General features: G+C 58.4%; 1 long non-coding RNA gene and 2 other non-coding genes across 5 annotated transcripts; all 3 read left to right on the forward strand.

Moving 5' to 3' along the window:
• Positions 1-535: 535 nt before the first annotated feature.
• MIR8937-1 (microRNA mir-8937-1) lies at positions 536-646 on the forward strand. Its single transcript, NR_127928.1, has one exon. It is a non-coding gene; the product is annotated as a microRNA mir-8937-1 (primary transcript).
• A 16552-nt stretch (positions 647-17198) lies between these two features.
• Positions 17199-21259, forward strand: LOC102148364 (uncharacterized). 3 transcript variants are annotated; one of them, XR_011428445.1, is made up of 5 exons: positions 17199-17339; positions 17447-17520; positions 18228-18515; positions 19817-20518; positions 20639-21259. It is a non-coding gene; the product is annotated as an uncharacterized lncRNA (long non-coding RNA). The 3 variants fall into 3 exon arrangements; XR_011428447.1 differs by having other exon boundaries at positions 17226-17339; positions 17447-17528; XR_011428446.1 differs by lacking the exon at positions 17447-17520 and having other exon boundaries at positions 17210-17339.
• Positions 19429-19539, forward strand: MIR8937-2 (microRNA mir-8937-2). The gene has a single exon (NR_128266.1). It is a non-coding gene; the product is annotated as a microRNA mir-8937-2 (primary transcript).
• Positions 21260-26759: the final 5500 nt, after the last annotated feature.

The following is a 26759-nucleotide window of genomic DNA, read 5'->3' on the forward strand; positions in this document are numbered from 1 at the left end:
GGGAGAGAGTGGGGGTGCGCAGTGTGGGAGGACAGAACAAGGGGACGCCCTGGGGGGCATCAGCGCCAGATTTGTTTCCTGGGGGCATGGACCTTCACGCATTAGATTTCCAGGGCAGCGCCCCGAGAGGGGAGTGGGTTGGAGCTGAGCTTGGCTGTCACCCCACGGAAAGGAGGGCTGAACACTGCAGGCAGCTGTGGCCCGGGGAGCAGCCTGACCCAAGGGAGCCCCCGAGAAAGTCGCCTCCAAGATGGCCATCCTGGTCAGGACAGGGTCCAGCTGCTGGAACAAAGGCCCACGGCAGAGTGGCGCACAGAGCTGGCCCCTCTCCCACGCTCAGTCTGGAGGCACACGGTTGGCGCTGGTCTGGCAGGGCTGCCCGGGAGGCTCCTGTCCCCGTTGCCCTGTCATCCCAGAGGAGACGCCCTCCTCCGTGTGGTCAGGACAGAGCTCCAGCCTCAGAGCTCGTGCTCCCGGCAACAGGACAGAGGGAGATGCAGATAGAAGAGCCTGCTTCTCTCTCCTGGGAAATATCTGGAAGCCGCACAAGTCACTTCCCTTCCCGTCCTGAGGGAGCGCTGGGTTCCATGCCCAGCCCGCTGCAGAGGCGGCTGGGAACTCTATGTCCTGGGTGGCCACATGCCCAGCCAGGAGTCAGGGGTTCAGTTGCTCTGGGAGGTGGACGATGCCATTGGGAGCCACCCGGACCTGTCTGCCACACCCCTGGTAATGTTTTCTCCCACCACCCCACCACTCCCCACCCTGAGTTGCTGTTTTGTGAAAAATGACCCATCAGACCAGTTGCATTAAGTAATTCATAATTCAGGAGTCAGCTGAAGATGCCGGGCCAGCGGGGCGTTCATTAGCTGCGCTGGCAAATCCCTGGTGGGGCCCCACACCGACTCACGGTCTCTCCCCGCAGAGCCCACTGTGCACCTGAAGCCAGAAGCATCTTCTCCAGCGGAGGCCGAGCACGTCGCTCCCTGCTCCTGCTCCCCTGCTCCTTAGAAACTGACCCAGGGCCCTTGCTGTGGAACTGAGCTTAGCCTAACGAGGCAGCTCAGAGGCAGGCGCCGGCCAGCCAGCCAGCGCCCAAGCTCACAGAAGAGACGGAGAAAGCCTCATCAGCAGAGCGTTCCGTCATCGCAGCTGACTGCTCTCCAGGCCTGAGCTGGGGGATATCGAAGTTCGGAGACGCACCCAGCGGAAGTGGTCCCAGAAACAAGGGCTGCTGGTCCACGTCCCCCCAAGCCTCGCGCCTGCCTCTGTCTTGTACGTGCCCACCACCGCAGCCTCCTTCTGTCTGGGACGCCTCCTCCGATTGCTGCGGTCAGAGCCTGCAGCCCTCCCCACTAGGTGCCACCTCCCTTTAGACTGCCAGCAGGGGGTGAGCGTGTGCTGAGCTGGGCACGTCCTGCCTCTGTCCCCGGCACAGGGGACTGTCCTCCTGTTGGGTCCCCGCCTTCTCTTCCCAGCTGGGCTGTGCTCTTCCAGCGGGATCCACGCCTCATTCCCCTCGGGGAGCCCGTGAGTCTGGCCAAGCGCCCAGCATGTGGGCTTCACCGAGGGGGAGCCTCACGGGCAGAGGATTTGTGGAAAACCGAACCAGTCAGTGTGAGTAAAGCCCAGGGAGGAGGTGGGAGTGCAAAGGGCTGCCGGGAGCAGGTCACAGAGGGCCCCGAAAGCCCACCGAGGCAGTGGGACTGGCCCTGAAGGGAAGGGGTCCCTGGACAGATGCCAGGAGAGCAGCGCCGGAGGACCACACGCTGGGCTGTTTGGCGTAAGGAAAACCACAGCGGGGGACCCGAACGGGGAGCAACAAGCCTCCATGCATGTCCACAGCCCTCCTCTTCCTGGCCCTGGCCCTGCACTCCGTGGGCGCAGGGAAATCTCTGCCCACTCTCGTGCTGGGACCGTCCCGAGCCGTCTCGTGAGCACGTGGAAAGACTGCACACAGTGCCACCGGCCTCGCGAGCAGCAGCCAGCGGCCTCCTGGCCATCCTCAGGCTTCTGAGGAGCCCCTGCGGAAGCTCCCTGATGGTTGACCCTCCCTCTGGAGCCCCAGGATGTCTGGCTTCCTGTCACCTCCCCTGGAACCTGCAGCTGTCCGAACAGCCCACACCTCGTCAGTGCTCTTAGGGGCCTGCTCCGCATCACCGTCATCAAAAGGAGAAATCGTCCCATTGCCCAGGGCCCCTGCACGTGGAGGTGAGCTGAGTCCGCTCGGGGGCCCACACCCTGCCACCCCGACCCCCCAAGGGTGGCTCACGGACTCGGTTACCCTATCTGGACCTCTCGCTTGTAGTCATAAAAGCCACAGGCTCGACGTTTCCCGTGCTGCTTCTGGAAACGTCAGCTAGTGTTAGCCACGGTCGCTGCCTTTCTGCCCTCCACTGTGGCTCCCAGCCTTGTCCCTTCAGACCCGCATTAGTTGCTAGGAGCGTTACCCCAAGAATTCTGAGTCACTTCTCCACCTAGTTGTTCTGATCACCTCCTCGTGCTACATCCCTACACGCGTCTCAGGCTGGAGCCCGCCCAGCCCCCGCTCTGCGTACGGAGGGTGCAAAACGGAGCATCTGTGACACAGCTTTCTGCAGCAGCAAGTTTATTACAAGACTTGGAAAACCGAGGACTTTCCGAGACCCGACCGTCAGCCCCTCAACGTGGAAGAAGAGACGGAGAGGACGGGGAGGGAAGCTGTGCTCCGGGAAAAGCAGTCCAGGCTCTGAGGTTCCACCCCGGTGGGGCCAAGGGGCAGAGCTGCAGCGAGGGTGGCCTCTCCTCGTGTCCCCCAGGTGCCTCCAGGCCGTCCTCTAGGTTCCCCGAGTGTTTGGACGCGATGCTTTGGAGGCTCAAAGAGGGGCCAGGTCCCTTCCGAGTTGAATCTCTGCAGAGAGCGCCGCCGCGGTTGGCACAGCTCCCCTGGCCGCTGGAGCGAGGCCTCTCACCCGCATCTTTGCACACACGCGTGTCCTTCTTGCACGGCCCCCACTCACAGCAGAAGGCGTCTCCCTCTGGCCGAAGCCCCACGCCCGGGCCGGCTCCGGATTCTGCGACTTCCTTGCTGTGCGCGGACAATGCAGGGGGCAGCTCGACCCTTGGGTTGGGACCGGACCTGCTGGGACCTCACCGGGGCCACACCCTGTTCCTCTTGCCAGACCCTATCCTGATTGGCAGGCAGCAGCACAGACGTCGGAGTGCCTTGAACAGCCTCCTGGCAGCGCCCCCTCGGCCCTGGCTGCGGCCAGAGGGCGAGGCCGGGGTCACCTCATGGGGCTGCCCCGCCTGCCGGGAGTCTCCTTGGCAGCTTTCCTCCTGGGCCCCACGTGTGGTGCGGGCGCTGTCGGAGGAGGGGACGGCCCCGGGGTCCCATGGGGGGGCCGGGCTGGGGGCAGCGGGGCATGAGTCCAGGCTGGGCAGAGCACCGCCAGGCTCTGCGGCCTTCGGCCCTGACTGCGGCTTCTCGCTGGGCCGCTGACGGCCAGCCTCCCGGAGCCAGGTAGGCAGAACGGGCTCACTGCCAGCGCGCTGGCCGCGGGGCTCCGAGGCCCTCCGCCACGCCGTGCAGTGTTGCAAAGCACGGCAGCTGTGGGCCTTGTTGGAGGGGAGGGAGCTCAGGGGTCTGGCGTGACCACCCCCCTGCGGCTGCTGGGCCTTCGCCATCTCGTCGGTCCCCCAGGCGGTCCTCGTGTCAGCAGGCGGCTCCCTGTAAGGCCTCAGCCTCGGCTGGCCCCAGTTGACCCACGGGTCCCCCATCACCTCCTCCAAAGTCTTCCTCTTCCCAGGGTCGAGGGTCAGCAGGCCTCTGAGCAGCTGGGCGCACTGGCACGACACCAGCCTGGGCGGCGAGTAAGCCCCCCTGAGCGTGCTGCGCTGTATGGCTTCGAAGTCCTCCCCCCAGAATGGCAGGGACCCGGCAAGCATGGCGTGGAGCAGCACGCCGAGGCTCCAGACGTCGGCCGGGGGGCCGGCGTAGGGCTGCAGCCGCATGACCTCCGGGGCCATGTAGCCGGGGGTGCCGCAGAACGTGCTCAGCGGCCCGCCGCGGTCCAGGCTGCAGAAGCCGAAGTCGGCCAGCTTCGCGCTCCCCGCCGGGTCCAGGAGCACGTTCTCCGGCTTCAGGTCCCGGTGTATGACGCCCCGGCGGTGGCAGTACTGGAGAGCAGAGACGAGCTGCCGGAACCAGCCTCGCGCCTCCTCCTCCGTCAGGGGGCCGTGCTCCATCAGGTGGTCCAGCAGGTTGCCTCCGCGCACGTATTCACTTATGATAAATAGTGTCTCCTTGCTTTCCATCACCTCCACCAGCCTCAAAATATGGGGGTGACGTAATCGCGCCAGACCCTGCGTTTCGCACAGGAGTCTCTTGGCAGTGGCGGCGCTCTGCTCCTTCTTCTGTATGATCTTGACGGCCACCTCCGTCCCGCTGGGCACGTGCAGGGCCAGCTTCACAATGCCGAAGGAGCCCTCCCCAAGGGTCCTTCGCAGCTGGTAATCCCGCGGACAGGGCTGTCTGCCAGCAGAGGTGGCCGCCAGGCCAGGAAGCATGCTGGCTCCTGTCTACGCTAACTGATAACACTAACGAACGACGCTAACTACGCTTACTATGTGAACAAACAAAACGATAGGAGGCTAGCTAATATGGGCTAACTAAAGTAACGAGGCCAGCTATGCTTCCTAACTACGCTAATAAATAACACGAACGCTACCAAAGATACTAACTACTGACTATGCCAACACTGCTAACTATACTAACTATGCTAACTATGCTAACTATGCTAACAATACTAGCTAAAAAATTTAAAGAAAACGCGAAGAAGAACAAAAACAAGCAAAAATTAAAAATGAGAAAATAACAAGGAAAAACAAATATAAAAAATATAAATATAATAAAAATATAATTTAAAAATATAATATAAAAATAAATCAATAATAAAAAAATTAAAGATTTAAAAGGGGGAAAAATAAGAAGGAGAACAAAACCCAAAAAAATAAAAAAAGGAAAACAAAGAAAAGTAACAAAACAAAAAGAAAAGAACAAAAAAGCAGCAAACTGAAAAAAAATGAACAAAATCAGGGGGCAAAAAAAAAAAAAACGGAGAAAACAAACTAACTGTGGCAGATTCCTCAGGTCACCAGAGCAGCTTCCTGGGTAAGTACCAAAGCCCTAGGCCGGGCAGAGGCTTATACAGGCTTTTGGGAAATTCCATCACAGGGGCTCCTTATGAGGTCAGAGCAGGAAAGGGACCAGGCATGGCTGGGGCTAAACTACAGTGGTTGGCTCACTTTTTGCTCTCAAGACCCCTTTACTCTGAAAAACAGGGACCCCAAAGAGAGTTTCATTAATGTGGGAGATTAGAGAGTGATATTTACTTTATTTGAAATTAAAATCTGTAGGATTTTTCAGTGGCCTTTGCATCTATAATTCAAAAATCTCTAATAACTCTTGGCTGTTAAGACCTCAAAATAGCTACACTTAAAACGCACAACTCCTGGGGCTGGCCCCGTGGCCGAGTGGTTCAGTGCGCGCGCTCCGCTGCAGGCGGCCCAGTGTTTCGTTGCTTCCAGTCCTGGGCGCGGACATGGCACTGCTCATCAAACCACGCTGAGGCAGCGTCCCACATGCCACAACTAGAAGGACCCACAACGAAGAATATACAACTATGTACCAGGGAGCTTTGGGGAGAAAAAGGAAAAAATAAAAAATCTTTAAAAAAAAATACACAACTCCTTTTCCTTAAACTCTGATTAGTTTCAAAATGATCGTACCCCTGAAGGGCTGTTATAGTCCTATAGGAAAACGTTCTGTTGCATGAGACCTGAGAAGGGGCATCATTAACGTTCACAGAGCTGAGGGGAAGAGAGCTTTCCTCCTACTTCCCCAGGGAGACCACGAGCAGATTCCTCACCAGAAACCCTGGAGGCCAGAGGGCAAGGGCTGATGTACTCAAAGTGCAGAAGGAAAAGAATCCGACCAGGAGCCTCTATCTGGAGAGCAGTCCTTCCAAAATGAGGGAGCAACCAAGACGTTCCCAGAAAAGCACGGCTCAGAGAGCGCTGTCCACCAGACCCGCCTCCGAGGAAGGGAGTCCTTCAGGCTGGAAGGAGAGGACGCGGACGGGCACTCGACGCCTCGGGCAGAAATGAGGGTCTCTGCTCAAGTAAGTAGGAGACGACTACAAAAGCTGGAACTATTCTAACTTTGGCTTGTACCTCCTCTTCTTGTTTTCTGCATTAGGAGACTAAAGGATTAAAACCCCAATTCTTAGTCTGTGTTTTTGGACACACAATGCCATTGATGGAATTCTGTGACATTAAGAACTGAAACAGGCAGCGTGAGAGCTCTATAGGGTCCCAGTTTCTCTATGTTACTGAAGTGACGCTGGCATCAATTGACATTTGAGTGTTATGACTTTAGGATGTTAAGTGTAATTCCACGGTAACCACAAAGAAAAGAGCTATCGAATATACACAAAGCAAAATGAGAAGGGAGTTAAATTGCCTTTTCAGTAATTGTACAGACGAGCTGCACGGCCCCGTCTACCACAACTGGGTCTATGTTCATGAGGTGACCTTTTAAAGCCACTAAAGGTGAGGGCTGGCTGCCAGGGGAACCCACCTCCCTCGGACAGTCGGAACTTTCATTCCCACCCCCTGATTTCCTGGGAGGGGAGAGGGGGCGGCGGTCGAATCCATCACCAACGGCCAATGAGCTAATCAATCCTGCTTCTCTAAGGAAGCCTCCATAAAGACCTCCAACCCCAAAGAGGTTCAGAGCGCTTCCAGGGGGGAGCTAGCACGCTTCCACGGGCCACCTGCCGGGCCCCGAACTGCACGAGGACAGAAGCTCCTTCGTCAGGGACCTCGCCGTGTGTATCTTCATCTGCCTGTTGATTCGCATCTTGAAATCTTATGTGATAAACCAGTAATCTAGTGAGTAAACTGGTTTCCTGAGTCCTGTGAGCCACTCTAGCAAATTAATCGAGCCCACAGTGGGGCTCGTGCTAACCTCTGATTTATAGCCTGCTGCTCAGTAGCACAGGTGACAACCTGGGCTGGCGACTGGCGTCTGAAGTGGAGGCAGCCTGGTGGGACCGAGCCCTCGACCCGTGGAACGTGATGCTGGCCCCGCGGAGAGGGTCAGAATCGAGGCGAAGTGTCAGGGAATTGTCAGGGGTCAGGGAACGGCTTGGTGGTATGGGAACACTTCCCTCTACATACATCAGAAGTGGGTACCAGAATCTTCCCCAGGTGAGCTCACAGTGTGAAAGCTCGCCCTGCGCACACTTAGGGCACAAGCGCTTTTCAGTGTGTGTGCTAGTCTATAAAAAAATTGAGAGAAATAAGATGAAAGGGGGAGGGAGGAGGGCAGGAGAGATGACACGAGTGGCTCAGAGCTGATAATGTAGAAGCTGGGCACGTGGGGAGGGTGGCCATTATACCATTTTGCCTACTTTTGTGTATATCTGAAGTTTTCCCCAAGAAAATGTTGAGAAAGGAAAACACAAGAGTGAGTGAATTTGGAGCCTGCCCTCCTGGACTCCCGCTGAGTGGGCTGTGGGGAGCAGACACGTGAAGCAGCGTGGCTTCTGGGAGGTGGGCTCGGCGAGGACGGACAGACGGCGTCCTCCTCTCACAGCCGCATGGCAGAGCTGGAGTGCGATCAGATCCGTGGTCACGATCACGGCACCCCTTCTCTGGCTGAGAGCCCCATAGAGCCTCTGATCAAGGCCAGGGACCCCCCCCAGAGAAAGGCACACACTCGGCTGCAACTCCAGCTGTGGAGAGCCCCGTGCCCTGGCCAAAGAGGGATGTGCCACGTTTGCGACGGCTGGCCCCGATTCTCCCAGCTTTGGCGTGCTCCAGCCCCATCTTGTTTGGGGTGGTGCTGGCTTGGGGGAAGAGCAGGGCAATATGCGCTTCAAGGACAAGAAGATATGTAGCCCAGGAGGTGAGGCCAACATAAGAGGCGGGCGTTTCCCATCGCACACGGCCGAGAGCAGACGAGGCCTGTGTGGTCAACAGGGGCAGGCGCGGGGGGGTGGGGGTGCCGGGTCAAGGGCTCACACTGCAGTTAGGAGGGTGAGTCAGCCCGGGGACGTAATGTGGGCACGACGACTACGGTTAACTTTGCGTCTCAGATGCTGGAAATTCGCTAGGAACACACTGCAGGTGCTTCCACCACGCCAGAAAAGACAATGCCGTGAGGAGAGGCACAGGTTAATTAGCTGTATTGTAGCAACCATTTCACTATGCATCTGTGAACCAAAGCGTGCCGTGCACCTTACATAGATAGCATTTTTATTCAAAAAACACCAAGACAAGGTCTGTGGTGTGAATGGCCAGGAGCTGTACCTCGACACTGTGACTTTTCTGATGGCAGGAAGGACACTCCTGCCGGGTTCAGGCCCAACCTCTCTCTCAGAAGCACTCTCACTCTTAGAAACAACCAGGACGCCGAGAGGAAGCCCATGTAGCCACACGCAGGAGGACCAAGGCCCCAGGCCGCCAGCCTCACCAGCTCCCAGCTGTCAGCCAGCACCAACTTGCCGGCATTGGGAGCAAGGCCTCAGCTGATGTCACACAGGGCGGAGAGGAGCTGTCCCCAGGCCCGGGCCCAAACTGTGAAATCCTGAGTCAATAAATGATGATTCCCGTTTTAAACCGCTAACATTGGGGCTGGTTGGTTACACAACGACAGAGGACCGCAGCAGCCCCCACCCCTTGCTCCGTGCACGCTCCAGTTCTGCAGATGCCCCTCACACCCTGTTACAGACCGAATGTTTGTGTCCCCCCGGCTTCCTATGTTGACGCCCTAGGCCCCAGGTGGCTGTGTCTGGAGACGGGGCCTGTGAGGAGGTGCCGAAGGCTAACTGAGGCCATGAGGGTGGGGCCCTAACTCGGTAGGACCAGTGCTCTGACAAGAGGAAGGGACACGAGAGCTCTCTCTCCACCACGTGAGGACGTGGGGAGAAGGCACCCGCCAGGAGGAGGGGTCCCCCAGAACCCCGCCCTGCCAGACGCTGCTCTGGGGCTTGCAGCCTCCAGCACTGTGGGAAAATGAACTTCTGTGGTTCACGTGGCCCCGTCTCTGGCCCTCTGTTGTGTCGGCCGAGCTGAGGGAGGCCCCCAGCCTCAAAGCCCCTGCCCACTCCTCCTCCCGCCAGGTTGTTCCGCGTAGCTAACGCCGGCCATCGTCCCTCTCAGCAGACGCGTCTCCATGCAGGGGCACCGCTGACCGGCCTGCACACCCTCGGCCAGGCCTCCCCGTCCATCCCTGTCTGAGCAGCCGGCCCCTCCCCACCCCACAGGCCGGTCTGCAGCTGATCCTCCTGGAGGACGCTGCCCCTCCCTGAGCTCAGCACGGGGCCTGCACACACGCGCTCCCTTTCAGAGGAGACAGCGGCCTGCCCAGGAAGGGCAGAGCACCTTTGGACCCAGAAGTTCTGCTCCCAGGTATAGACGCCAGTGAAGCGTGGGACTCGGCCCTGAGCTGGAATGGGCCCGCGTGTCTCTATGGGACAGTGCGTGCATGTGGCCCACCCACACAAGGGACGCTAAACAGTCGCGGGAACACACGCACCCTGGGCACCCCGAGCAGCCGGGTGAGTCGCCCAGGGAGCCAGTCCCCAAACAGGGCGCGCATCACGGTCCACGTGAATGAGGAAAAACGGGCAAAACGCCACGCCTCAGCTGAGGGTGCCGCCCGGGGAGCCAGACTGTGAGGCCGAGCAGGGACACGGCTGTCACAGAAGTCAAGCACCAGTCGCCCCAGGGAGAGGGGCTGTTGTCAGGAGGAACACGAGTGCTTCTGGGCGGCTGGAAAGATCCTGTTTCCTGACGTGGGAGGTGAATACAGACGTCTATACCAGCCGAATCTTTAAACTGTATGCACACGCGTAGGCATATGCATGCGTAGATGTTGTGTGTGTCTTCTGTGTGTATGTCACAATTTGAAAATGGAAAAATGAGCAATGGTCCACCACAGTGATGGATTATCATTTTACGAAGGGGGAGAGAGCCCCCGCTTTGCTCCTTGCACGTCTAGGCCGGTTGTCGCAGGGGAACCGCCGGCCACCCCCGGCAGCACCCAAGCCCCCGCACTCTCTCCGGCAGCAAACGAGACCCAAAGCAGGGAGTTCCCAGCGATGTGTGTCCCAGCGGCCTGAATGGAAGCCCCTTGTTCTAGAAGGACACTGGACTCCCGTCCAGCAATTCCAGGTGGGGGTCGGTGCCCAGCACACCACCCCCTGTGCTGGCAGATGACAGAAGACCGGAATGGCGGGCAGAAACTCGTGCTGTCTCCATAGCCCAGGGGCCAGGGACAAGGTGCAGACAGCTCTCTGTCACCTGGACGGCTCTCCAAGGCCACTCTCAGGGAGCCTGAAGGAAAGCAAGCCCCGGACAGGGAGGAAGGGCGAGCCGGGAACAGCGGGAGAGGGTGCTTGTCGTCGTTTTGTTTTCCATTCCATCCCAGCCGCGGGGGGAGGAAAGCAGGCGGGGCGTGTGTGCGTGTGCGTGTTCGTGTGTGTGTGCACGTGTGTGCGTGTGTGTGTGTGCACCTCGATCTCCATCTTCATCTCTCCCCGGGGAAGCCAGCTCCCGGCCTGTGAGCGGCCCTGTGGAGAGGCCCACGTGGGGAGGACCCGACGCCTCCTGCCCCCAGCCACATACGGGAGCTGAGAGGGAGACTCCCCGCCTGGGATAACGCGGCCCCTGCCGACATCCTGACCGACCCCTCGACAGCCGTGAGTCAGAGCCGCCCAGCCCTGCTGCCCCTGGGCTCCTGGCCCACACAGCCCAGATGATAAACATGGGCTGCTGTCGTTCATCCCCCAGCAGGAGACAGACCCCTCCTCGGAGCCTGTCTACCGTCCCCTGCATGGCAGCCCTCATTCAGGGCCCCTGGAGCCGTCTTGCTTATGGCTGCTTACCGTCTCTGCCTTCCTCGTTAGAGGGAACCCCCCGCAAGGACAGGGGATCTGTAGGTTCACAGTAGGGTCCCCAGTGCCACGACAGCACAGAGGTTGCTTGACAAATGGCCAAGGTGCAGCAATGCAGCAAACCAGGAGCCCCATTGCTCTGACGTCCCGTGTCTGAGAGGCGGGAACACGCCAGGGAACAAGCACGGGCCCTGAGTCAGGCCTCCCCGGTCCCAGCCCCAGCCCCGGCCCCAAGGGACCTCAGAGTCACCCAACCTGGAGGAGCCTCGGTTTCCACATCTGTGCACTGGGGATGATAGTAACAGTTAGCCCACAGGATGCTGTAAGGAAACAAGACACACCCCTGGCACAGAGCAGCTGATCAATCAAGCTGCCTCTCTCACCCTGTCTGAAGGTATCACATGAGAATGTGAGCTCCCTGCGGCTAGGCGGCAAGCCACTGCTCAGGGGCAGACCTGCAGTGAAGGAGGGCAGCTGACATCTGTAGTAGAGGATGCATCCCCATGCGCCAGAGCCAGCATCCTCGTGCGCCCAGCAGAGCAGGCTCCAGGGGACAGTTGGCTCTGTGAACCCAGGACAAAGCTGGCCCCAACCTCACACACTAACAGCGACCCACGGCAGAGTCCCGTTTATGCCAAGGGTGGCACATTCAGAGGATGCCCTTGAATCCCATGGAGATTCATCACCAGTCGCAGGGCCGATGGAGCACTGAATGACATGGGGAGAAGAGGCAGAGACGGCCGGGTGGAACCCTGGGGTGGATGACACCTGTGTGCACACGTGGTCCTGGCCTCAGCTTGGGGGGCGCATCGGGCAGCTGAGAGCGTCCTGGAGCCCTCTGGGTTCCTGCCCACAAGGATGAGAACCAGGAACGGGACAACCTTCCAAACTGGAGTGAGCAGGTGTGAGGTCACAGAAGCAGCCTCACACCTGTTGACTCACGGCCCAGGGACTGTCCCAGCAGGACACCCAGAGCCGGGACGAGGCTTTCCACGTGCGCATGCTTAGGCCACGGAGGCCTCAGCTTGTGCGGCGCCAGAAGCAGACCTGGAGAGGAGGACTCTGGAGCAGGAGTTTATCTGGGTGGTGGAGGCAGGGGGGTTGGGAAGTGAGAGAGGGAAGAGGCGGGGGCTAATAATGGCTCCTATGGGCTGCCCAGCACTGTGGGGCCCCACTCTGGACACCCACCACCGTGGGCAACAGGAGCTCGGCCCACCAGGGAGCCCTGGCAGCCGGGGCAGAGCAGGCCGCTCAGGGCTCTCCCACTCAAGGGGTGAGGCAGCTGGGGTACCGGCTGAAGGTGCTCCTGGGGGACAGCAGATTTCCACATTTGAGCCTGTCACCCAGGGGGCCAAGGAGTCTCCAGCGGTAAGGAAAGTCCCAGCCAGACAGAGCTGGCAGCTGGAAGCCAGGACAGTATGCACTGTGGAAGCTAGGGTGAGGCGCTCTGAGAGCCAGTGCTCCCGGGACCAAGAGAGAGCCACTCGCTCTCCTCCTTGTAACACAGTGGATAGCTGAGCCTTCCCGTGGCCTCGAGAAGGTCAAGGGTGCAAGTGATCATTTCTGTCACTCTTATTTCACACCTCTGGTGGACCCTGCAGGCTGACTCATTCCACCAGTGTGCCAGCCCCTCCTTCTGTGCTTGGCCGCATGGGAGTCTCTGGAAAAACTGCCATCGACATCTCCGTGACTCCCTTGCAGCCAGGGATCTGCCAGTGGCCTCAGCTCCTCTGGACAGATGCCTGCCCGAGATTTAAAAGGTGGAAGTGAGCCACCCAAGGTGGTGGAGGATGGGGCTCCTGGTGGGCAGGGAACAGGGGGTCTGGTTGTCCCACAGCAGCACGCTCCAGGGTCTGGGCCTGAGTATCACAGGCGGTGGGGTTTCCATGGCAACATGGCGGGGAGAGTGATTGTCCAGGTCATTGTTAGTGTTGTCCCTGGCCATGGGGCATCCAAGCTTGGTCCCCTGCTGGTCCTGGCTTCTCAGTCCTAGCACCCATGGACAGATTCTCCTCAGCTCAAACCAGAAAGAGTGTTCTGTCGTCTGCAACTAATCAGTGAGACTGGCCCACGTTCAGATTTTGAAATCACCTCTATTGTTTGTCTTGTGTGAAAAAAATACAGGAACGCTTAAGAAAAACAAGTGAAAATCGTACGTAATCCCACCGCCCGGAGGTCATCACTGTGATAATTGTGCATGTTTCCTCCCGGACTTTGGGTTCTGTCCATTTTTTTATACAGTCAAAATGACGGTTTCTAGCACTCTGTGTGAGCTTTGCTCACTTGACACGGATTGTCAAAGTGGCCCAATCGCCTCGTCCACGAGGCCTGCAGCAGCTTCTAGACCAAGGCAGTTTCCTCTCCACCCACTCTTACTGTTTTTTAAACCACATTCTTGAGGTGTAATTGACAAACAGAAGCTGTATATATTTAACACATACAATGTGATGACTTTGGAGACGAGCATACATCGGTGAAACCAGCACCACCATCTGTGCCATAGACACATCCATCACCTCCAAAAGTTCCCTCCACCTTGTTAGTCATTGTTTTGTGAGTGTGTGTGTGATAAGAATACCTAACATGAGACGGGCCCTCTGAGCAGAGTCGTAAGTACACAGCCCAGCACTATGACCCAGAGGCACAGTGCTGCACGGTAGGGCTCTGGAACGCACTCACCTTGAGACGCGGAGGCTCCGTGCCCTTCGACTGAGACCTCTCCGCTTGCCCTTTCCTCAGCCTCTGGCACCCACCGTCTGCTCTCTTCTTTGTGCGTTTGACTATTTGATTCTTCGTGGAAGTGGTTTTCTGGTATCTGCCCTTCCACGTCTGACTTGTTTCATCGAGCATAACGTCCCCCAGATTCACCCAAGTTGTGACGAATGTCAGGCTTCCCCTCTTTTTCAAGGCCGAATAACATTCCATTGTGTGTGTAAGCCCCATTCTCTTCATCCACTCATCACTTGATACACATTCAGCTTGCTTCCATGCCTTGGCTCTCGTGATAACGCTGCCGTGAACATGGGAGTGTAGACGTCTCTTTGAGATCCTGATTTCAATTCCATTGGGTGCGTACCCACAGTGGGATTGCTGGATCCTTTGGTAGCTCTACTTTTAACTTTTTGTGTGGCCTTGGTGTCACGGCAAGGCTGGCCTCACAAAGGAGCTCACGGTCTTCCTTCTTCAACGTTTTTGAAGAGTTTAAGAAGGATTGGTGTCAGTTCCTCTATAAATGTTTGGTAGAATTCCCTTGTGAAGACACCTGGTCGTGGGCACACATTGCATGTTATTGATGTCACAATTCACATCTTTTCTATGGTGTTTCCATTACCAGATCTTTGTAGTTATAGTTATTCTTAATATTTTTGTCTTTTAACTTTTAGACCAGGGTTAAAAGCATTTCATGCGCCACCATTACAGTATTACTTGGTTTCGTACTTGTCTATATATTACCTTTACCAATAAGATTTATACTTTCATAAGCTTTTGTGTTGTGTGTAGTCTTCTTTCCTTTCAACTGGAAGTACTTCTCTTAGGCAGGTCTAGGGGTAACAAAGCCCCTCAGTTTTTGCTTTTCTGGGAAAGCCTTTCTCTCTCCTTCGTTTGTAAAGGACAGTGTTGCCAAGGACCGCATCCTCGGTTGGTGGGTATTTTTTCCTTTAGCACCTTAAACATATCATCTTACTCTCTCCTGACTTTCCAGGTTTCTCTCGAAAACTATGCTGATCATCTCCTGGGGTCCCTTGGATGTGATGAGTCACTCTTCTCTTGCTGTTTTCAAAAGGCTTTGTTTGTCTTTGACTTTGGACAATTTAAGGAACGTGTCTCGGTGTGGACCCTGTTTGTGTTTAACTTATTTGGGGTCTTTTGGGCTTCATGAACCTGAATGTCCATTTCTCTCCCCAGATTTGTAAAGTTTTCAGCTATTATGTCTTGAAGTACACTTTCTGCTCCTTTCACTTTCTCTTCTCCTTCTGAAACACCCATTCTCTTATATTGGTTTCCTTTAGGATGTCCCGCAAGTCTTACGGTCTTTCTTCATTCTTTCCCTTCCTTTTTCTTTTTGCTCCTCTGACTAGATAACTTCAAATAACCTGTCCTTGAGTTCCTTGATTCTTTCTTCTGCTTGTTCAAGTCTGATGCTGAAGCCCTCCACTGAATTTTTTAGTGCAGTCGTTGTACTCTTTAGCTCAGAAGGTGTGTGTTTAGTTGTCTGTCTGTATTCTCTCATGCCTCACTGAGCTTCTTTAAGATGTCTGCGTAGAATTTGCTGTCGGGCAATCTGCAGAGCTCCATTTCCTCAGGGTCAGCTACTAGAGCTTTACCGTGTTTGTTTCATGGTGGCATGTACCCCATCTCCAGCCCTCAGAACAAACCCAAAGTCCACCCACAGCCTACGAGACCCGAGGGGTCTGGCCCTGCTCGCTTCTCCAGCTTCCTCAGCTTCCAGCTTCTCCCGGCTTCTCCTGCTCCAGTCTCACATCCTCCATCGCATCCCTCACACCGCCAAGCTCCCCAGCTCCAGCATCTTGTCAGTCCTGTTCCTCCTGCCCGGAAGGTCTTCTCCGGGCTGCTCGTTTCACTGGCTCCCTCATCCGTTGGATCTCACTTTGAATGCCAGCTCCTAGGACAGGCTCTCCCCGTGTCCCCCACCTCAATAGCCCTCCCCAACTCCCCTTGATCCTCTACCACATTATCCCACTCTTCCCTCTGCGTCCTTGTCACCATCTGAGACCATCTCATCTGTCCACTCGCTCATTGTCTGTCTTCCCCAGGAGAATGTCAGCTCCCAGGGGCAGGCAGGGTGTCTGTCTTGTTTATGACTATACTCCCCGCCATTCCCTGCAAGTTCTTTTAAAAAGGCATTTTAAATCGTCACGTAACAGTCGATGTATACCGTGCCGTACTTGACTTCACCCTTTACTGTCTGTGAACATGCCGCAGTTTCTGAGTAGAAGTAACACTGCAGTGAACGTCTCTGTGCGCAGCATCCTTTGTCCCTGCCTCTGATGATCTCGTTAAGCAACAGTCTCAGGAGTGGAAATACTGGATCGAAGAACATGAATATTGTTAAGCCTCCTTCATACACACTGCCATCCTGCATTCCAGAAAGTCTGAACCCAAGATCTAACGGAAGTCCCATCGTTCCTGACTGTGAGGGCTCAGAGATGGGTCCTTTAGACTAGTGGTGCACGTGGGTCATGTGGGGTCTGATTCATATTCAGATTTTGATGCAGGAGGTGTGGAGCGGAGCTTGAGAAGCTCATTTCTAACCAGCTGCTGGGAGAACTCCTCCAGAGGCCTCAACATCCTGGGCTCAGTGTCCCCATCTGGGCCCCGGGACTGACCCCTGCCCGGCTCTCAGGGAGGCTCTCTCTGAACCCAAGACCATGTAGGACCATCCCAGCACTGCAGGCCAAGGCCGCCCTGGGGACCCTAAAGTCTCATCATCTTCAGGAGGCAGGAAAAACCTCGAAGGGTTTCCTGGAAAGGCCCCTTGAAGCCAACTTGCTGGCATTTTGAGATTTTTCCTCCTGAGATGAACATGGAAGGAACTGCCTAGTGCTAACAAACTTTGGGAAACTTCCCCTTTGGGAAAGCTTTCCTTCACCAGGCAGGGGCAGCAAAGCAAGAGCCAGGGCCCACCAACTTGCTAGCTCCTCGTTAAGAAACGGGTGGGGCTTTTGATTTGGGGCTTTAGGTAGGGGAGGGTGCCGTGGCCTTCCTGATCAGTGTTTTCCCATGGGCCTGCGTCTGGGGCTGCTTCCAGCCGAGGAGACAGAGGGTTTCTCAGATGAGCGTCCTCGGCTGTTTGTCTCCACGGGGGAAGGTGCACTCTGACGTCAGGGAGCCGAGGAGCTGGGCCTGGGCAGCCTCGGTTTCTGGATATGGTCTGGACGCTAGTTCCTCTGTAAAAGGACTTCAAGGTTTTGGGATCAGCATGACTTTAGTGGGAGCCCAGCGGGAGCCCATCTGGACTTGAACAATTTGCTAATTCCATTTGGCTCTATAGCTGAAGCGGTCAGAGGTCACAGAAACAAGCCTTTACCTATGAGTGTCACTAAGGACCCAGGGCCCTGGGGATGTGGGCCTTGAGTTTTAGCCCATCTCTGCTGGGTTCTCTAAAGGGGAACCGACGGCGGGGGTGATGTGAACTCAGAGCCGGTCCCACCTTGGCCCGGCCAGGCACCCCATCTCCCACCTGGGAAACGGGGAGCAGTTAGGGCTGGAATCCTGGGGAAGAGAAGTTCTTTTTCTGTTGGGCTGCTGATGGGTGCTGAGGCCAGCCCGGGAGTGGCGGTGGAGAGCTCCCCCTGAGCAGGACAGCAGCACACAGGGCAGGCAGCCAAGCCAAGAGGCTGGGAGGGCCGATCCCTGCTGATGGCGTCGAGCACCCAGGTACAGCCTCACCTGAAACTCTCTGCCTTTAGACGGCCTAGTTACAGAAATCGTTCTCTCCTGCTTTGTTCGTTTGCTAGTTCAAGCCCCTTGGGTTTCTGTCACAGGCTATCAAAAGAATCCTGGGGCCGGGTCGGCGGCATACTGGTTAAGCTCCTGCACTCCTCTTCAGCGGCCCCAGGTTTGCAGGTTTGGACCCCAGGTGCAGACACTCACATCGCTCATCAGCCCATGCTGTGGCAGGTGTCCTGCCCAGAAAATAGCGGAAAATTGGCACGGATGTTAGCTCAGGGCCAATCTTCCTCACAACACAAAAGGAAAAGAATAAAGCTTCTGAATGAAGGGGCACCCTGACCTCCTGCCCGTCTCCCACTGAGTGGGTGCTGAGCGGGGGGCCTGGCTCTGAACACAGTGAGGGGAATGAAAGGGCCAACGCGAGGGAGAGCGGGGCAGGAGGCCGTCACTGTGGACTCAGGAGGCTGGGAAGGCTCCTCTGAGGAGGTGACGTCGGAGCTGAGCCTTGTCTGGGCCATGTTTGTAGCTTCTGGAAACCTGAGGCTTTAACCTCTGGCCCGCGTGCGCATAGGGGACACGCCTTGTCCCAAGTCCCTTCGGCTCAGCCTCCTGCCTCCCTTGTCGCACCCCCACCCCAGGAAGAGCCCTCCTTCGTGGGCCCACATTCCAAATACAAACCGACCCATCCAGGGGCCATCCACACCCCAAGCACCTCCTCTCTTGGACTCTCACACTCAGGGCCACGGGCCCCCTGCCCTTGTCCCCCAGGGCAGGCACCGGACAGGCGGGACAGCCCCCTGCCCCGGAGCCTGTGAGTTATTCAGACCAGCCCGTCTGAGCCTGCTCACCCTGCCTCGCTGTTCCTCCCCGCAGAACCCACAGGACAGACTCCTGCCCGCGGTGCCCTGCTGTCTCGCCTCCTGACCCCCGGGGCTTCCCGGGTGGCCCTGCGTGGCCCTGCGAGCTCCGCCTCGGAGAACTGCAAGTAATCAACTATCTTCTCAATGGCATCGTCTCTGGGTCCGCTGGCCTTACTGAACCGCACATGTTCCCTTGTCACTTTCTCTGTGAAACCTGCCCTCCCAGACCCTTTGCAGACGCTTAGCCTGAACAGAGGAAGAGCAAAGGATGTGTGCGCCCTGTCACAGCATCTTCGACAAGGTGAACCTGGAATACACACTGGAGTTCCTTTCCCCATCAAACGGGAGGCTCCAGAAGAGTGGAGGGCACATCAGGCATTCCACTGACAAGACCAGAGCCCCGGGAAGTCCCGAACGTCTGTCTCCCCAGGCGGCGGGCTCGGGGCCAGGGCTTGACCGAGTCCCAGGCTCTGCCCGCCCACTGAGCCTGGAGTTTGGTGGGTTTTTCGGATTCAGCTTTTAATCTTGTCACTTTAGCAGACAGCCCTCAGTTCCTAACTCAACTTTCCAGCAATAATCCAGTGAGAGAGCTGCTCCTTGAGTCAGGTGACGAGAATCTGCGGACATCAGCAGGGAGAGACAGTTTCAGCCCGGCCTGTTTCAGAACAAGGGGTGTCTTTGGGAGAGAGTGGGGGTGCGCAGTGTGGGAGGACAGAACAAGGGGACGCCCTGGGGGACACCAGCGCCAGATTTGTTTCCTGGGGGCATCGACCTTCACGCATTCGATTTCCAGGGCAGCGCCCCAAGAGTGGAGTGGGTTGGAGCTGAGCTTGGCTGTCACCCCACAGAAAGGTGGGCTGAGCACTGCAGGCAGCTGTGGCCCGGGGAGCGGCCTGACCCAAGGGAGCCCCCAGAAAGTTGCCTCCAAGATGGCCATCCTGGTCAGGACAGGGTCCAGCTGCTGGAACAAAGGCCCACGGCAGAGTGACGCTCAGAGCTGGCCCCTCTCCCGCGCTCAGTCTGGAGGCACACGGTTGGCGCTGGTCTGGCAGGGCTGCCCGGGAGGCTCTTGTCCCCGTTGCCCTGTCATCCCAGAGGAGCCGCCCTCGTCCGTGTGGTCAGGACAGAGCTCCAGCCTCAGAGCTCGTGCTCCCGGCAACAGGACAGAGGGAGATGCAGATAGAAGAGCCTGCTTCTCTCTCCTGGGAAATATCTGGAAGCCGCACAAGTCACTTCCCTTCCCGTCCTGAGGGAGCGCTGGGTTCCATGCCCAGCCCGCTGCAGAGGCGGCTGGGAACTCTATGTCCTGGGTGGCCACATGCCCAGCCAGGAGTCAGGGGTTCAGTTGCTCTGGGAGGTGGACGATGCCATTGGGAGCCACCCGGACCTGTCTGCCACACCCCTGGTAATGTTTTCTCCCACCACCCCACCACTCCCCACCCTGAGTTGCTGTTTTGTGAAAAATGACCCATCAGACCAGTTGCATTAAGTAATTCATAATTCAGGAGTCAGCTGAAGATGCCGGGCCAGCGGGGGCGTTCATTAGCTGCGCTGGCAAATCCCTGGTGGGGCCCCACACCGACTCACGGTCTCTCCCCGCAGAGCCCACTGTGCACCTGAAGCCAGAAGCATCTTCTCCAGCGGAGGCCGAGCACGTCGCTCCCTGCTCCTGCTCCCCTGCTCCTTAGAAACTGACCCAGGGCCCTTGCTGTGGAACTGAGCTTAGCCTAACGAGGCAGCTCAGAGGCAGCCGCCGGCCAGCCAGCCAGCGCCCAAGCTCACAGAAGAGACGGAGAAAGCCTCATCAGCAGAGCGTTCCGTCATCGCAGCTGACTGCTCTCCAGGCCTGAGCTGGGGATATCGAAGTTCGGAGACACAGAGCACAATGCACCGGCGGAAGTGGTTCCAGAAACAAGGGGTGCTGGTCCACGTCCCCCCAAGCCTCGCGCCTGCCTCTGTCTTGTACGTGCCCACCACCGCAGCCTCCTTCTGTCTGGGACGCCTCCTCCGATTGCTGCGGTCAGAGCCTGCAGCCCTCCCCACTAGGTGCCACCTCCCTTTAGACTGCCAGCAGGGGGTGAGCGTGTGCTGAGCTGGGCACGTCCTGCCTCTGTCCCCGCCACAGGGGACTGTCCTCCTGTTGGGTCCCCGCCTTCTCTTCCCAGCTGGGCTGTGCTCTTCCAGCGGGATCCACGCCTCATTCCCCTCGGGGAGCCCGTGAGTCTGGCCAAGCGCCCAGCATGTGGGCTTCACCGAGGGGGAGCCTCACGGGCAGAGGATTTGTGGAAAACCGAACCAGTCAGTGTGAGTAAAGCCCAGGGAGGAGGTGGGAGTGCAAAGGGCTGCCGGGGACAGGTCACAGAGGGTCCCGAAAGCCCACCGAGGCAGTGGGACTGGCCCTGAAGGGAAGGGGTCCTTGGACAGATGCCAGGAGAGCAATGCCGGAGGACCACACGCTGGGCTGTTTGGCGTAAAGAAAACCACAGCGGGGGACCCGAACGGGGAGCAACAAGCCTTCCAGCATGTCCGCAGCCCTCCTCTTCCTGGCCCTGGCCCTGCACTCCGTGGGCGCAGGGAAATCTCTGCCCACTCTCGTGCTGGGACCGTCCCGAGCCGTCTCGTGAGCACGTGGAAAGACTGCACACAGTGCCACCGGCCTCGCGAGCAGCAGCCAGCGGCCTCCTGGCCATCCTCAGGCTTCTGAGGAGCCCCTGCGGAAGCTCCCTGATGGTTGACCCTCCCTCTGGAGCCCCAGGATGTCTGGCTTCCTGTCACCTCCCCTGGAACCTGCAGCTGTCCGAACAGCCCACACCTCGTCAGCGCTCTTAGGGGCCTGCTCCGCATCACCGTCATCAAAAGGAGAAATCGTCCCAGTGCCAAGGGCCAAGTCCTGCGATACAGTCGGAAGACCCATCTGCACGTGGAAGTGACCTGAGTCCGCTCGGGGGCCCACACCCTGCCACCCCGACCCCCCAAGGGTGGCTCACGGACTCGGTTACCCTATCGGGACCTCTCGCTTGTAGTCATAAAAGCCACAGGCTCGAAGTTTCCCGTGCTGCTTCTGGAAACGTCAGCTAGTGTTAGCCACGGTCGCTGCCTTTCTGCCCTCCACTGTGGCTCCCAGCCTTGTCCCTTCAGACCCGCATTAGTTGCTAGGAGCGTTACCCCAAGAATTCTGAGTCACTTCTCCACCTAGTTGTTCCGATCACCTCCTCGGGCTACATCCCTACACGCGTCTCAAGCTGGAGCCCGCCCAGCCCCCGCTCTGCGTAAGGAGGGTGCAAAAACGGAGCATCTGCGACACAGCTTTCTGCAGCAGCAAGTTTATTACAAGACTTGGAAAACCGAGGACTTTCCGAGACCCGACCGTCAGCCCCTCAACGTGGAAGAAGAGACGGAGAGGACGGGGAGGGAAGCTGTGCTCCGGGAAAAGCAGTCCAGGCTCTGAGGTTCCACCCCGGTGGGGCCAAGGGGCAGAGCTGCAGCGAGGGTGGCCTCTCCTCGTGTCCCCCAGGTGCCTCCAGGCCGTCCTCTAGGTTCCCCGAGTGTTTGGCCGCGATGCTTTGGAGGCTCCCAGAGGGGCCAAGCCCTTCCGAGTTGAATCTCTGCAGAGAGCGCCGCCGCGGTTGGCACAGCTCCCCGGTTGCTGGAGCGAGTCCTCTGACCCGCATCTTTGCACACACGCGTGTCCTTCTTGCACGGGCCCCACTCACAGCAGAAGGCCTCTCCCTCTGGCCGAAGCCCCACGCCCGGGGCCGGCTCCGGATTCTGCGACTTGCTCCCTGTGAGCGGACAATGCCGGGGGCAGCTCGACCTTTGCACTGGGACCGGACCTGCTGGGACCTCACTGGGGCCACACACTGTTCCTCTTGCGAGACCTGATCCTGATTGTCAGGCAGCGGCACAGACCTCGGAGTGCCTTGAGCAGCCTCCCAGCAGCGCCCCCTCGGCCCTGGCTGCGGCCAGAGGGCGAGGCCAGGGTCACCCCGTGGGGCTGCCCCGCCTGCCGGGAGTCTCCTCGGCAGCTTCCCTCCTGAGCTCCACGTGTGGTTCAGGCACTGTGGGAGGAGGGGACGGCCCCGGGGTCCCATGGGGGGGCCGGGCTGGGGGCGGCGAGGCCCGTGTCCAGGCTGGGCAGAGCACCGCCAGGCTCTGCGACCTTCGGCCCTGACTGTGGCTTCTCGTTGGGCCGCTGACGGCCAGCCTGCTGGTCCCAGGTAGGCAGAACGGGCTCACTGCCAGCGCGCTGGCCGCGGGGCTCCGAGGCCCTCCGCCACGCCTTGCAGTGTGGCGAAGCACAGCAGCTGCGGGCCTTGTTGGAGGGGAGGGCGCTCGGGGGGCTGGCGTGGCCACCCCCCCATGGCTGCTGGGCCTTCGGCATCTCGTAGGTCCCCCAGGCGGCCCTCGTGTCAGCAGGCGGCTCCCTGTAAGGCCTCAGCCTCGGCGGGCCACAGTTGATCCGCGGGTCCCCCATCACCTCCTCCAAGGTCTTTCTCTTCTCTGGGTCGAGGGTCAGCAGGCCTCTGAGCAGCCGGGCGCACTGGCGCGACACCAGCCTGGGCGGCGAGTAAGCCCCCAGGAGCATGCTGCGCTGCATGGCGTGGAATTCTTCACCTGAGAACGGCAGGGACCCGGCAAGCATGGCGTTTAGCAGCACGCCGAGGCTCCAGACGTCGGCCAGGGGGCCGTCGTAGGGCTGCCGCCGCATGAGCTCCGGCTCCATGTAGCCGGGGGTGCCACAGAACGTGCTCAGCGGCCCACCGGGCTCCAGGCTGCAGAAGCCGAAGTCGGCCAGCTTCGCGCTCCCCGCCGGGTCCAGGAGCACGTTCTCTGGCTTCAGGTCCCGGTGTATGACGCCCCGGCGGTGGCGGTACTGGAGAGCAGAGACGAGCTGCCGGAACCAGCCTCGCGCCTCCTCCTCCGTCAGGGCGCCGTGCTCCATCAGGTGGTCCAGCAGGTTGCCTCCGCGCACATATTCACTGATGATGAATAGTGTCTCCTCACTTTCGATGACCTGCACCATCAAGATATGGGGGTGATGCAATCTCGCCAGACCCTCGGTTTCGCAGAGAAGTCTCTTGGCGGTGGCGGCGCTCTGCTCCTTCTTCGGTATGATGTTGACGTGCCTCGTCACTTAAGTCCCATCGTTCCTGACTGTCAGGGCTCAGAGATGGGTCCTTCAGACTAGTGGTGCACGTGGGTCGTGTGGGATCTGATTCATATTCAGATTTTGATGCAGGTGGTGTGGAGAGGAGCTCGAGAAGCTCATTTCTAACCAGCTGCTGGGAGAACTCCTCCAGAGGCCTCCCTCCTGACGCATCCTTGCCTGCTCCTTGCCATCCCTGTCCGGGCTCCCTACTGACACGGCCCCTGGGCACCTGTGTCTCCACCCGGCCCTCTGCCTCCCAGGCCAGCAGGAAACCCTGGGCTTGTCTCCACTCTGCCTGCCTCGGGCCCTGTCTCCACGTGGCTCTCAGTTCCAGGCTCCCTACCCCTGATGTCATATGCGGTTCTCGGGGGTTTTGAGCTGGTTTCCCACCACTTGTGGGGTGAGCTTATCCCCAGTGGAGATGCCAAGGTGCTCCACTGCCCTGCGTGGGGAAGTCCACGTCTGTGGCTATTTGTCCTGCCTGCTCCCACCCTCTACCTCCCCATCTTATGCCAACAGTGCCTCTTTTTCCTCAGAAGACCCCCTCCAGCCTTTCCTAGTCCATGTGGTTTGGGGGAAGTTAACCGTCTATACACAGGCATCAAAGAGAAACATAGGACCTAGATCCGGCCAGTCAGTGCGTTTCATACCCTTTGATCCAGTCACCAGGCTGAGGATGGACATGCGACCTGGGCCCAGCCATCCCGTGCTGGGACTTGCAATGGACTCCTATGAATGAGAAGCCCTCTCCCTCTGAGGCGCTGCCAGGGCACCTCACGCAGGCACCTGACAGAAGGGTGAGGCCAACACGGAAAGCAGAGCTAAGGGAGCTCCTGATGACACAATCTGAGCCCCGGGTCAGGCCAGGCCTGGCGCTGCCCTGACTTGCATGGGGATGGGGCGCCGTGGGGCGGGGACTAAAGCCGTCGAAGCTCAGTGCTAGCTCAGGCGCTGATGCTCGTGTGTGATGGTGTGTCAGCACAGACTGAGGAGGGGAGAGGACTCCAGGGAGAGAAGCCCCAAGGGTGTGCACGCACACACGCGTGTGGGCACACGCACGGCTCAGGCCAGACCAGCGCAGGTCATGAGGGGCTTGCAGCCAACAGGGGGAGCGCCGGTCCAGTGGAAGAGGGGGGTTACCACGTTGCCGGGATCCCTGCGTGACGCACAATCAGCTTTGAAACGACAGTGAAAATGAGGCACGTTAGGCAGCCGTTAAGAAGCGTGACGGGCGCCTGAGTCAGAGCAGCATTTCATATGGGGCAGCGGCCCCGTGGATCTCTAAACAGCCTCGAGCCTTCATCTCTCCCGAGGAAGAAATGCTCAGCCTTGTTATCTTTATGCATGTTCAGGGCCTTCCAAGGCACCGTCTCCTGGGCTCCATGGGAGGAGAGGGGTCGGGTCAAGGTCACACAGCCTGTCGGTCAAGGGCAGACACATGGATGAGGTTTGCTTAGGAAAACCCAGGCCCCACCAGAGGCAGGTTCGGAAGCTGAAACCACAGGGCTCCTCAGTGCACGGCCCCGTCTGGGGCCCTCACCTAGTTCCGGGTTCCTTTACTGAGAAAGCTCCGCCCGAAGGCCTGGGTAAGTCCTAAGCTTTAGGCCCCACAAGGCGTGGATCAGCCCCTACTCCCAACGACACCCGAGGCAGAGGCCAAGGCCGCTTCCCGCTTGCTTCTCCCTCGCCTTCCCGAGCCTAACCCCAAGGGCGCGGCCACGGACTGCACACAGGGGCTCCCGGGCCTCTGCTCCTCCTCACTGGCAGATTCTTCCTATGACTGATGATTCAGAGCCTTGTTATGCCAACGACATCGACAGAGACCCATTCTGTTCGACGCTCACAGGCTGTTTTTCAAGGGTTCTTCATCTTCCAAACGAAACCAAATCCTCCTGCTTCTGCCCGGGCCAGTGAGGGGCCCAGCCCGCAGAGAGGGAGCGGCTCCGGGAGACCCTCAGCCTGCCGCCTGGTGGCCCAGGAGCCCACCCCCACCTGCGCGCCTCCCGAGGAGCCCTGTCCCGCCCTCGAACCTGTCAGGGCTGAGGCGGGCTGGAAGTCACAGCTGCAGGCTCTGTTGCTTGGCCCTGACTCAGTTTCCACCCAGACGTCCTCTCCCTACCCCTCGGGCCTTCCTACACTTTCATGGGCCTCCCAGTCAGCAGCCTAAAGGGATGCACCTGCCCTAACCACCCCAGGGCAGAGGAGCCCAGCGCTGGCAGCTCTGAATTAGAGCACGGGGGCTGCGTGGGCGCGGTGGGGGTGTGGGGACTGGCCCCTGCCCAGAGCCCCCTGGGGGCTTCGCACCTTCCTCCCTGGGACAGGTGACCCTGCCTCCCTGGGCCTCCAGGCAGCCCTGTCGCTCAGGCTGAGAGGACCCCGTTTCTCTCGGAGGACGGGACAGACGTGAAGGGTTTTGCAGAGCTGCTTCAAAGTGATGGTGATGGTGATAATGCTATAATGATAATTACCATTATTATAGCATGATCACGACTGGCATTGACTCAGAAAGGTCTGCGCAAATAATCCATAACCAGCCTATCAGTGAAAACTGGGGTGAGTTTATCAGGAGCCAGAGTGAGGGTGAGGCGTTCGGAGAAGCATGGCTGTCAGAACGGTCTCGTCTCCTTTCGGAACAAGCAGCACACGTCAAACACACCAGGATACGTTGCCATCAGAACGTCACAGAGGCCTTCAGAGGCGCAGCAGCAGGCCACCAGGACCCTGCTGAGAGGACCAGGCGTCCCCCAGAGGGCGCGGGAGGGGCCGGCTGCATCCTCGTGTGAAGAGAGCGCAGTCCGGACTCACTGGTCAAGTAGACGCACGTCTCGGGTTGACAGGCAGTGAGTCAGGCTTTCAGTTCAAGCCGAGTCAGTTATGAAGCCGAATAGTCGCCCCTTAGCCCTCGCTGTGTGACGCTCTCTCGTGCGCACTTAGCACAGACCCGGCCCCGTCTACTGGCTTTCCAAGCATTCACGCTTTCGATCCTCACTCCGTCCAAGGAGGACGGTGGTACTTCTATAAAATTTGTCTTTTCCACTTTCTGCGGCTTCTTTGCTTTTATTGCAACGGAATCCACGCTCGTTGGAGCAAATCAAACGGGATAGCGAGGTGCGAAGAGCAAGGTCACCGTCTCCCCCCACAGGCCGCTCTCTCCTTCTCCACCCCTGTCCATTTCCACTCTCCTGGAGCCACCAAGGCAGGTGGTTCCACGTATCCAGTCTGTCCTCATGCCAACACATCACGCACGTACAAGAAGGCTCTCTTAGAATTATGCTCCCCATTTTGTGCATCAGGAGAATGCAGCCCAGAGAAGTTAAGTGACTTGGCCAAGGTCACACAGCAGGCAAGTGGAGGAGCTAGCACTTCCTTGACTCCCAAGTTTAACGGCAAAGCCTG

This window comes from Equus caballus, chromosome 18 (assembly GCF_041296265.1).
Source record: "Equus caballus isolate H_3958 breed thoroughbred chromosome 18, TB-T2T, whole genome shotgun sequence".
NCBI lineage: Eukaryota > Metazoa > Chordata > Mammalia > Perissodactyla > Equidae > Equus > Equus caballus.